The sequence below is a fragment of the Barbus barbus genome, assembly GCF_936440315.1.
Source record: "Barbus barbus genome assembly, chromosome: 19".
NCBI lineage: Eukaryota > Metazoa > Chordata > Actinopteri > Cypriniformes > Cyprinidae > Barbus > Barbus barbus.
This window is the reverse complement of record NC_136747.1, coordinates 2,588,519-2,601,719: the sequence shown is the minus strand read 5'-3', so window position 1 is coordinate 2,601,719 and position 13,201 is coordinate 2,588,519.

Here is a 13,201-nt window from a genome sequence, read left to right as displayed (position 1 = left end):
GCCCTCTTTTTTAACCGGTTCAACTTTACTCTCTCCTATCGGCCTGGTTCTAAGAATCTCAACCCAGATGCACTCTCGAGGCAGTTTGAGCCACCAGAGGTGGAGTCCTGTCCAGAACCCATTCTCCCCACTTCTAGAGTGGTAGCTCCCATTCAATGGGACGTTGAAACGGCTGTTAAAATGGCCCAACTGCAGCAGCCAGGTCCAGGTAATGGCCCTCCAGGGCGCATCTTTGTTCCTAACCCTCTACGTTCTGAGGTTTTGCAGTGGGCTCATGCTTCTCTCCCATCTGGACACCCTGGGACTACGAAAACATGTAAGCTCATCCAGAGGAAATTCTGGTGGCCTGGATTGCAGAGAGACATCCGGGACTTTGTTGCTGCTTGCTCGGTCTGTGCCCAGAACAAAGAACCAAGGACCCACCCTCATGGTCTGCTACACCCACTGCCTATTCCAAGACGCCCTTGGTCCCACATTTCTATGGACTTCATCACAGGTTTGCCACAGTCTCAAGGAAATACGGTAATCCTAGTAGTGGTAGACAGATTTTCAAAGGCTTGTCACCTCCTACCTTTGTCCAAGCTCCCCACAGCCAGCCAGACTGCGGAACTGTTGATGAGGCATGTGTTTCCGGATCCACGGCTTTCCACAGGATATGGTTTCGGATCGGGGCCCACAATTTACTTCCCGGTTCTGGAAGGCATTTGGCAGACTCATTGGATCCTCCATCAGCCTGTCCTCCGGCTTCCAGCCCCAGTCAAACGGCCAAACTGAGAGGGTAAATCAAGAGATTGAAAAGACACTAAGGTGCCTGGTTGCAGACAACCAATCAACATGGAGCTCTCGTTTAATATGGGTTGAATTTGCTCATAACACCCTTTACCATTCATCCATAGGCATGTCCCCTTTTGAGTGTCAGTATGGTTCCCCTCCCCCTGTATTTCCTGGACAAGAGTCAGAGGCAGATGTTCCAGCTGCCACTAAGCTGTTCCGACGGTGACGATGTCCCTGGCAAAGAGCTTGTGTCGCCTTTATTGAAGGCTGTCCGACAACAGCAAAGGCAAGCAAACCGTCACCGGAGGGCAGGACCCACACTTCGTCCGGGACAAAGGGTATGGCTCTCAACTAGAAACCTTCCTTTTGCGGGTGGAATCCCGCAACCTGGCTCCTCGATACATTGGTCCTTTCAAGATCCTCAAAAGAATTAATCCAGTTTCTTATAGACTCCTCCTGCCCAGGTCTATGAAAATTAATCCCACTTTTCATGTTTCCTGTTTAAAACCCCTTGTTTGCTCTACTCTGTCTTCAGCTAAGAAGCCCCCCACAGTACCTCGCATCATTGATGGTCAGCCAGCTTACACTGTCCGAATACTGCTGAACTCTCGACGGGTCCGTGGCAGGGTTCAATATCTTGTGGACTGGGAGGGCTTTGGCCCAGAGGAACGGTCTTGGGTTCCTGCTCGAGACATTTTAGATCTGACTCTCATCCCAGTTTCGCCGAGCCCAAGGGAACAGTCGGAAGAACGTTCCTAGGGGAAGGGCTCCTGTAAAGATCTCACCTCCTCACTGCTGTTCCACTCCTGACCTGCAGGGGACGCCCTCCTTACGCTTATCGGCTATGCTCCCTCCAGGCCTCCAGATGGCACTAGTACACCAAGCTCGGTCCCCTCCACTCCTGCAGATGGCATGATCGTACCTAATCTTGCTCAGTACTCTCCTCATTAGCCCTGATTCCCTTCACCTGTGTTTTACCCTTTATAAGTGTGCTTGTTCCTTGCTATTGTGTTCAGTCTTGAGCCTATGTACTCCAGTCATCAGCTCTCAAGTTAAGTCTATGCCTTATTGGACCTTTTTGACCCTTGTGTCTATTATTCTTTACCTGTTTTTGTGGAAGCTCGGCTATCCTAGTTTATTTGTACTTTGCTACCTTGGTTTCTCAAGTAAAGAATATATTTTTATTTTTGGAAGACTCAAGTCTCCTGACTCATTATTCCTCTGCTCTTGGGTTTCAACACTTGGAAGTTAGCTCAGTAGGAAGCACAACCCACTTTGAACACCAGGGACCTGGGTTCAAGTCCTGCCTTATTACATCTCTAGAGTGCAGATCACTGAAACTAGCCATTTAACCTTATTACTCTCTTTAACTGCACAGAAGAAGAACACTGAAGCATCTGTGGGAATGCACTAGAGAGGAATCTGCTCAGATTTGTGTTTTGTTGCCTATTTTTATTGCCGTATTTATTGAATCAGAGCCCAGTGAAGAAGCAGAGACTATCAGCTGTTAAGACTGATTCACTTTGTTTATAATGAAGACACATCGGGCCAGGATGCAGACTCTAATTATTGAGTTTTATTAGCTCATTCTGCTGTGCTTCACAGAAGTAAATGTTGCAGTAAGTGTTTCTCTCTCAATGCTGGATTCACTCATTCTACTAGACTAAATGATTTTCTTCACAGACTTTTTCCCCCGCATTTTGCATCTTGTAAGCCAACAAAGGAAAGTGTGATCTTAGATATTTCTAGACCATGTACAGCAACCAGCCACAGTACATTTTGTTGTTTTGTATGGCATTTAGAGGTTTATCAGAATAATAGAATAGTATGAAAAAAAAAGAAATCAAATAATGCACACAGGCATGTCATCAGCATTCAGTATGACTATACAACTACAATAATACAAAAAAAACAAAAAACAAAAACAAAACACACACATTCCACTTATTCCACATTTCCTTAAAACAATTAATTAATTGTGACCCTGGACCACAAAACCAGTCATAAGGGTCAATTTTTCAAAATTGAGATATATACATCATCTGAAAGCGGAATAAATAAGCTTTCCATTGATGTATGGTTTGGACAATATTTGACTGAGATACAAATATTTGAAAATCTGTCCCTGTTTTTCCGTTCCTCGTTGTGAGTAGATTGTTTTGTCCATACTCGTGTTGTGTGTGTAAGAATCTCACTTCTCAATTTCTGACTCTCTGTTCCCTTGTGCTACAGGACTCGTAGCAGGAGATCCAGCAGCTTGTGTGGTCTGCAGACGCTGCCGGCCAGCTCTGGAATCTCCACTTCCTTAAGCCGCCGTTATATATTGTTTATGTTATTTTGTGTTTTGGTGGCGAAAATAAAAGTTTTCTCCTGCTCAACTCTGCATCTGAGTCCTTCTTCACTCTCACCGTGACATTATATATATATATATATATAATTTATAATATATAATTTTATTTTATTGCAATTAACAAACTTTATATGTATAGTTTGGTTAACTATAGTAACCCTGGTTTTAATTGAAATTAATATGTTTTAAGAACAATTGTGCTGAGTGATATGAGAGAAGGTGTGGTCAATGGCTGCTTTCTGTGGTCAGATATTTTTATATAATTGTCATTGTTTCAGAATAACTGAATCTATTGACAGTTCTTGTCTAGTCTTGACTGGTCTTGTCTCTGTCAGTGGTTTTTCTGCCCTGTGTCTCCTGCTGCAGATCCCATCATCCTCTGTCTTTCCGAACAGCAGCAGAATTCCTGTCCCATTGTGTCGGGATTGCTGTGGTTTCCATGGAAATCCTCCCCTGCAGTAAAACAGGGGTTTCTCATCCTCTTGGGAGCGGTTGCTAGGCAGCGACGGCTGAACCGATGGGGACTCGTTACAGTTAGTTTGAGCTCATGGAAAGGTCAGAGGATGAGTGACGTTCACCAGGGTCACAGAAAACTTCAGCTCCTCCAGAAGATCAAGAACAAAAGCTGAACACAGCCGACACAAGCCTTTTGGCAAAGCCACAAAGCACTGAAAGACCTTTTTCTGTGAGGGATTGTGGCTCATTTCTAGACTTCTACTTGCCTTCTTTGAACTCAGGCTTCAGCTGCAAAGTCAATTCAACACAGGACTGTAAGTGAATACATCAGTCGGTTTGTATTCATTTTCATTTTTTATTTTTTTTTATTTTTTTTTGTTTTCTTAAATGAAAATGGTAAACAAAGGCCTGTGGATTTAAAGCAGAAAGTAACATCTGGAGCCAAGACTTTAACTATGTCTTAAACAGTGAGGATGACAAAACTAAAGAAAGAAACAAAAAAAGAAAGAGCATAAAAAGAAAAAAAACATTAATGGCAAATAGTTCAAATTGATTACAGTATATTCTATTTTTTGTTTGTTTTTGATTATGCATGCATTCACTTCACATTCATTTTTGTCACATTCATTTATTAATTCAAATAGAGTTTAAAGACACTTAATATACAGTGATATTATCGATTTGACTGCATTAACACCATAAGATGAGAACAAAACTTGAACTGAACTTAATAATGACACTATTGTCTTTTTCATAGCTTAATCAAACTATGTGTTATAACTGAAGAATTGTATGACATTGACACTGAATTGAATCAATACTGAACTGACTTCAGCTGAATAACAATACTGTTGTCTTCTGTAGAGATGCTTATAGCTCAACCGAACTTGTTTGATAATTGATGAGCTTCTTGTTAGAGCTGTTTTACAGCAGAATTTGGATATGTCTCATATGTGATGAAGTTTGCATCATCAAGTCTGTCATTTTTCTGTTTATTACTGTGAAGCTGCTTTGATTAAAAATCTGTATTATATAAAGTGCTATTTAAATATAGGTGACTTGACATCATGAAATTAATCTTGAAAAAAAAATAGCCTACCTTTTCAATTCAAAATGTCAAAATGCATGCTTTAATTTGATTGGCCATCTCAATAATTTTAACATTGGTGAAGGCTATTAGACTGCTTTTTAAACTTCCAGACAAGGCCAGGGCCTAGTTTCGTCTCTCTGTGTGTTTATTATTGTGTCTGGTGTGAGCTGAACTCATAAAGGGCTTCATTTTATTCTTGTGTTTGTTGTCACACTCATTTTTTCACTTTCTCCTAGACTCTCTCTCTGTATCTTTTACATGTGAACACTGTTAGCTGTGTTTATATTCCTCCCACTCATAATCTGTGTGTAATAATTCTCTCTCATTTAGCACATGCGGTGTGACACACAGATGTGTCATTTCTATTCACACCGAGGCATGTGCCTTCTCAAAGCTTCAGCCAAATTGATTTTAAATGCTTAAATATGTATTTTTTCTCTTTTTTTCATGTCTAAATCTGGTCTGCCCAGGGGTGTGTCACATTTGACAGATCATTTGCTTTAAACGGAAACTGTGAGATCTTTGCTAATCCCTTAAAAACCGTAATCACTCAAACAGAAACTGATGATGAGGAGGAAATCCTTTCTGACTTCTGACTCTTCCTGTCTGCAAACACACTGAAGAGAGGAACGCGTTCAACACAATGGCTGCTGCTTATAGTTGCTGTTTCACTATTTTCCATCCTCTTGATATGTGTCTGTGGACAGAGTTTGCGAACAGACTCCCGGTTGATCAGTCAGTCTCTGGTTTGTTGTGTTGTGATGTATTTATGTAGATCTCCAGGAAATGACCTTGTTTTGTGCGCACTGAGGCTCACACTATTGACCCTCTGGTCAAACAGAAAGTAAAGGGATTTCATTTGCTTTTGGATAAAAGCATCGACTGATTGAATAAATGTAATCAGTCGATGCCAATAGCTTCATCGGCAGCGTGTCGACATATAGCGCCATTATGCTTCAGGTGTCCCGAGTCCTGGCTCGCGGATCTTTCCCGATCCGGTCCCCCCCTCTCTCTCCCACTTTTTTCCTGTAAAATATACTAATAAAAGGAAAAAACGACAAATAAAAGAAGAAATGTAATCGTTAATACACTTCATATACAGTAATACGATCAGCATTGTGTAAATATTTGCTTTAATGAGACCTTGGAATTGTTTCACATTGTATCTTCATATCAGCTAGATGCACACACAAAAAAAATGTCTACACGATGTGTAAACCTAAACACATGCACACACTCTTAAAAATCCTGAATGAGTGCTTTTCTGTCATCTTTGGAAGAAATCCTAAAGGGCTAAGAATCAAATAGCTGTCCTCTGTCCCAGCATGCTCTCGGTATCCAAATATACTGGCATTGCCAGCATCCCATAATTACCACACATGGTGGTGTCTGGCAGTTTGGGCCACAAATACACATTTTCAGCTCGGATTCAAAGATTATACCACACTAAAGAGGATTACATAATCTGCATGTTTTTTTATGAATCAGTCTAATGTTTCAGTGCAGCTCCTCTCTTCTGCATTGAACTGGTTGTGCATTTGGTCCTAAAGGATAAAAGATCTACAAATGGAGGTCCACTATCCTGGCTCCTCCAGGTCCAGTGTATGTCCAGGACATCGCTTTCAAGGTCAGAGCTCGCTTTCTGACTCTAATTACGGGAGCTGGAGTCCTTATAATCTGTATTTTTCTTTAGAGTGCAAGTTTTTTAATGAAATCGCTCAGTGAATGCATGCAGCTATTGGGTGCCATGAAAGTATCATATAAGTAATATGAGATGCCAAATAAAAGGCACAGACTGTGAGAAACTGACATTTGAGTCATTATTCACACAAACGCTTACCTTGCATGAGTCACTGAGCAAAGGGTGAGTAAATGATGACACAATGTTTATTTATTTTTGGGTTAACTATGTCTTTATTTAATTGATATTTCTTCTTTTTTTCTTCGTCTTGCTGTATCTTGAACGTAATTTTAATCTTGAACGTCAAAATTACATGACAAACTGAATTACACATTTTTAAGAATTCCTGTGAATTTCTCTCCATTGCAGTTGTTCTTGTTTATACAACTGCATTAGATTTTGGATTTAAAAGCCATTATAATTCTGCACCGTGTTTACTACCTTAATTCATATTCAGGAATTAAATATGGAATTAAAAAGGCATTTTAAATGCAGTTCTGAATGCATTCTGGAAAATGTTTGATTGTGTGTGAAAGATATGATTCAACACATAAGAAATGCCTCTTTGTGTAAGCTGGAAGCCCCTAGTTTCTCCTGCTATTCTCCCTGCTGAACTATTTCTGAAATTTCTGAAGACAGCCCTATCCTGTTACATCCTGTGATATTTTTATCTCTGAAAAATTCAGTTGTCTGTGAAACAAACTAGATGATATATTATCTGACCAGACAAAATCCAGGATGAGAAGTATGTATTTCTATGTAGAAAAGCATTTAACTGGTTTAAATTAATAGTTAAAATGGCATCAAACCAAAGATGTAGCATAATGACTCAAGACAAGAAGGACACACTTGTGTTATGAGTTTGGGCTCCTTGTTGGACTTTTAGTTTGTCATCCATTTAGTTCTTGTTTCCTGTGATTCCTTCTTAATTGTTCTCACCTGTGTCTTGTTTCACTCATCAGTGTCTGTGTATTTAAACCCTTGTGTTCCCATTTCCCAATGATTTGTGTCAGTTCTTGTCCGTCTGTGGTGTGTTTTGTTGGTTTGTTCAGTTTTGTTTACTGGTTTTTTATGATTTGTTTGTTTTGCAGTTATGTTTTACTACATTTAGATCAGATATGGTCTTGAGGACAAGGCTCGCCACAGTCTATGCTTCACTTGTCTTAAAACGAATGGTTTTCATGATGTTATCTTGAGCAGACTTCTGGATTCTCTCATCACTCATTAATGCAATATTTAAGTTCATATCAACTCTGGTGTGTCAGGTGATGTTTCGCACGAGGATCTACCACTGCAACATCAACAGTCAGGGTGTGATCTGTCTGGACATCCTGAAGGACAACTGGAGCCCAGCGCTCACCATCTCCAAAGTGCTGCTGTCCATCTGCTCTCTCCTCACAGACTGTAACCCTGGTAAGACGCTGGTCTGATGGAGCCGGTCGAGGGCTGGAGCTCCAGTGTTGGTCAGTATGCTGGAGCTCCACCTGTGTGACCGAGACGACAGCAGAGCAGTTACAGGTGTGGGCATCGATACAGCCGCTTCGTGCTCATGTATGAAACTGCGCACATCTGTTCATCTTGTCTGAGCTGACTCTGTGGTTCTGAATAAATGTTGCACTTCAGATTGAGGGAATAAAGGCATGGCTTTTACACAACACTCAAATGCTCTTAAAAATAAAGGTGCTTCACAATGCCATAAAATAATCTTTTTGCCTATATAAAGAGCCTTTAACATCTGAAGGACCTTTGTTTCACAAAAGGTTCTTTGTAGAGAAAGAAGGTTCTTCAGATTTTAAAAGGGTAAGAGGTCATTCTTTAAACAACCATTGACTGAATGGTTCTTCTATGGCATTGCTGTGAAGAACCCTTTACTTTTAAGAGTGTATATCATTCGATTTGAAACGCAACTATCATGTCTTGATGATCCTCTTGTTACAAAAGCTGTGGTGCAACTAACCTACTTTGATAGTCTTGACGTTTTCAGTGTGTGAGATCCCTTCCATCGCTCTCGCTCTCTTTTTAGGACCATAATGTGATGGACTAATGATTGAATCAGTGTTTGAACCAATTCATTGAAACCGTTTTAAGTAATAAATCCCTGAAACCTCAGAGGGAGATTTGCTGAGGTTTAAATCTGAGACATTGATTTCTTGTTAGGGCTCTCACACTCGCACATGACTCGAGTGCAAAATTTGGATCACTGGTTATACCAGAAAGCATTGCACTGGGTTTAAACTGTGACTTCATAAGTCTGTGTCTGTCAGACTCTCTTTTGTTTAAATGCAGGGTTTTAATACATGCAGGGATCTTTGGTTTATTACTATAAAGCACTTATAATCTTAAAATGTTGCAGTCTCACTGTAAACCCTAACAAGCTGGCAGAACTCTAATATAAGATGATCAGTAGCATCAAACTCCAAGATGTAGTATAACATGCATTTTTAACTTTGTACTACACTTTTAAAACTCTACTCTTTAACGTACCTTGATCACACTTGACGGTAGTGCTAATTCCCAACGTGGCTGAACTGCACAATGATCATTTCTGATTTACTGCTGTATTTTATTCCTGCAGTGGTAGTGTGACCCTCCTTCTGTTATGGCCATTGTTTGTGAACTTGATGTACATTTAGAAACCAGAAGCCAGTCTAAAATCTTAAACTCAATTCTGGTTAGTCTAAAATGCTTTGGTTTGTCACGAGTTGGAAATGCACGTCAAGGTTAATTATTCTCCATTTAATATGGTTAATTACTTTGAGCAGTGGGTTTGCCGTGTTGGCATTTCTTCAAGCCAAACGACTCAATATTCACTCAGTGGATGTATTGATTTTTATTTTCAGATCATGCACTGATGTATCTCGCGGTGGAATTGTTATATCTCTGAACATGAGCTCAGTGCTCATTTTCACTCCATTAATACGAGCAAGGTCATTGTGCTGAAGGAGATTCAAGCAATCATGCATTATTTTGCATATTTTAGTCTAATTATACCACAGATTGTCCATTATTGCTGCTCTCACTGCTGCTAAATGATCTAGATTTAAGCTGTAATCGCTACATGTTTCTCAGACCCTTTCCACAGCTAGGGTCAGTTTTCTGCTCACTGCCTGTCTGACTCGTAATATATTTTGGGGAGATGTGGCATTTTCCTGCTTTCTATACTGTGGTGTAAATCAGTAGTTGTTTTTCCATTTTCATCAATATTTCAGTGAGGTTTTGATTTGTTTTGTAGGCAGTTGGAGGGTCATGAAGTCTGTGCAGTGGGCTGCTGAGTAAATGTTGCTTCTCTATAGATGTGGGGAAAACCAATCATTTGTACAAATGGCAAACAGAGTTGGATCTACAGTATATACAGTAAATAAAATCCTCATTCAAGGATGATGCAAGTTTTTAATACTATGGTCAAACATGTTCTCTTTTTGCCAAATCCCTTTTATCCATTAAGCTTTTTTTTTTTTTTTAGTGCTGGTTTTAACTCTGAGATTCAGTTAACTCTTTTGAAGAGATTTTTAACAGTTAAGCCAAATACACTTTTAGAGTTTTAAGCAAAAATAAATTGTAAAAACATAATTCAGCCATAATATTTCTCGCCATGAAAATGGCCACAATAGCTGGAATGGTGTTTGTTACAAACAGTAGATCTAGGGAATAAAGGCATGGCTTTTAAACAAGTTATGGACCTGATTCTGACAGTTTCAAAACTGATATTGCTATCTCTGACACAATTCACTATTCATCCAGACCCATATGTTAACTTGGTAATAGGCCATAAGGCCGTGAAGTTGAGAATTGCCATAATTTTGAACACAATCTAGCTAAAATCAAGTTTTGAGTTTGTTTCAGTAACTTGAAGCTTGATGGGGCCTGTCCCAATACCCACACTCGAGGTCTTTGCCCTTGACCACTTGTCTTGTTTTGCTGCGTTTGGTCCAAGTGTCCAGTTAGGTGTGAGGAGCACAAGTGTGTGTGTGTGTGTGTGTGTGTGTGTATATATAGAGCTTTTGATTACTTGACAGGATACACTTACAACATGCTGCTGTAAAAACGCAAGTCTTTAAAGAGCTTTTATTTACACATTTTCAGCACTTTAAAATAAACTTCTAAATTTGTGCAGAAATCCTTGTTGCAGAAAAGCGAGGGAAAAAATTCCAAATGATTTACAAAATGAACCAATAAAATGTGTAACTCTTTTAGTTTCTCTACCGAATTACATGCAATATCTGACTTTGGTTGCATTAAACCTTTTTTTTTTTTTCTCTCTCACATTGTGATTTTGGGGGTGGGTGAGGTCCTAAATGTGGTCAATAATGGGATATGCTTGGCCTCAAATACTGTTTCCTGGATTTATTGTGTTAAGGGCACTGAGCTTTTTTTTTTTTTTTTTTTTTCCTGACCTTGTGCAGTCTTGCGCACTTATTTCCTGATCTGTACATGTGCTCTCAAGTGGGTAAGACTGCAAGTGTGCATGGGTATTGGGACAAGCAAACGTTACTAGTTAAACACTTCTGAACTGTCATTCATCCCCAACTATTACATAAGAAGTCAGGGTTATTCTGGGGCTCCACCTACTTGACGTGGAAATGTGATTTTCAATTTTTTTTATTATATAAACTCTTGAGTGAACAAGGAAAAGGAGCTAGCAGGGCTTTTACCTGGCGTTTCTCACACACCCATCCCCCTGTTTGCTGCCGTTGAGCTCATGCTTTGGGTCTGGATCAGGATATCAGTCCTCCTCCCCCTTCTTGTGCCCTTCTGACATCTCTATGAGATTCAGCTCATTACCGTGGGGCGAGAGCAAGCGACAGTTCATTAACCTCTTACGGGTTTCCATCCCAATTACAAGCTCCTCTGTGTCTCTAGAGGAACCGTCTTTAACCCGACTGAAGTGCTGACACTATATCATTAAACGCATCAGATGTAATTCTCATACAGAATGCACACAGACCTTATCTATGGCTAGAGCTATACAATCTGATTGACTGTTTTTATGTAATGTTTTTGATTGTGAAGATCAGCACTAATGTCTGTCTTCACTGCAGGAATGTTTCTAACACCGTAGACCAGATCAGACCGTGTGAATGGGCCAAACTGCTGCTAACGCCTCTCTCTGTCTTCTCCAGCTGATCCTCTGGTAGGAAGCATGGCTTCAAAGCTCCTGATCGATAGAGCGAAGCACAACAGGACCGCAAACAGTGGACTAAACACTACGCCACAGACTCTGACCCGCATCCTTTAAAACGCATTCATCCTGCTGCACTGCTCCTGCATCAACTCTCCGTCATCCTTGATGTGTGTGTGTGTGTGTATATCAGTCTTTATCTTTCTGTATGTATATCTAATATTATATGCATATGTACACGTTTTTTTAATGTATTGGTTCTAGTCAAGTTCTATCCATGATTGTAATTGGAAGCATGACCAAGTTACATTTCACAAGCAGTGATTGAATTAAATCGGGTGAATTTCACACAACCTGTTGTTTGCCTTGTACTTCATTCCAAAACGCAATGTTTTAATGAAAATTAAGCCTGTCTTTAGAAATTACGTTTCTTTTTAATTTTGTTGACCATTAAATTAATATTGGGCAAACTGCATTAGTGTAATGAGAATTTGGTTGTGCTTAAGTATAATTACATTTGTGACCGTACAAACTGTAAATGATCCTAAAAATCTCTATAGTTCAATGCAGACTCTTTTAAGATTGTGAAATGAGTTGTCTGTTCCTTTGTAAGATTTGCTTCAAGAAGCAGGCCAAGTTTTTGTATAATTGTTGTTGATGCCGAAATGCTCCTTTGATAATCCTGTTTGAGTTTGGATCGGCGAGCAGCAAACGTTATACTGAGACAGTTTATTGTAAATGCGCAGTTGGTTCATATTCTAATGAGCAACAGAATGACTGGTCATAGTGTTTGAGGAGTACTAGTATCGCTCCGCTTGTTATATTTGCTGGCAATTACCACAGCTGCTGCTTTCCTTCAGAAAATGAATGGTTGACCACACGGGTAACCAGACTAATGCTGCTCTGTGGCTTGCTCATATTTTCCATCCACCTTTCACTATGACAAACATCAAAACCACAGCACTACTGTTATGAGCAGCCTTATGAATGTCAGTATCACAAATGCCGTTGCTGCAGTAAGTTTGTATGTAATGAGTATATGTTCTGTAATTACAGGAAAATTACACTGACGCACAGTATTTTTAAATCAGGAACATTTATTGTCTCTGATCTCGGATCCAGAAAGATACAGATTATTTGGATCTCTCCATCACATTTCTTATCAGCTGGATATTATAGAACAAAAATAATATAAAAACGGTAATTTTTATTTTGTTGAAATTAACTTTTTTTTATTACAGCTTTTTTATTTTATTACAGTCGATACTTTTATGCTTTCACTGGTCTTGTCAAATTCCATATTTACTTTTTACACTGGCACAAGGTATAAAAATACTGACTTGGTAATGCTGTGTGGTAATAATACATAAGTATATGAGTTCCAGACGTACTGTGACGGGATTGAAGGTTCTGGTGCTGTGAGACTGAAGAGAGAAAATATGATTATATTTTCTAATGACAAATTTAATCCTGACATTTTTGGCTGCAAAATGGAACTATTTCCCAAAAATGACCCAAATACGCAAAGCTGTCTTTTCTCAGTCTCTGTCATTTCTGCCAAACTGCTTCGTAAAGACCTTAATGGAAAAAAGAGAGAGGAAAAAACCTTTGGAAACGAGAGAAGAATTGAGTGCCCTTAAAATGTATTCAAATGTATTCCCTTTGCACAGCAATCCCAAACCTGTCTGTCTTTATCATCTCCAGACACCCAGAGATTATGGCTATATTTAT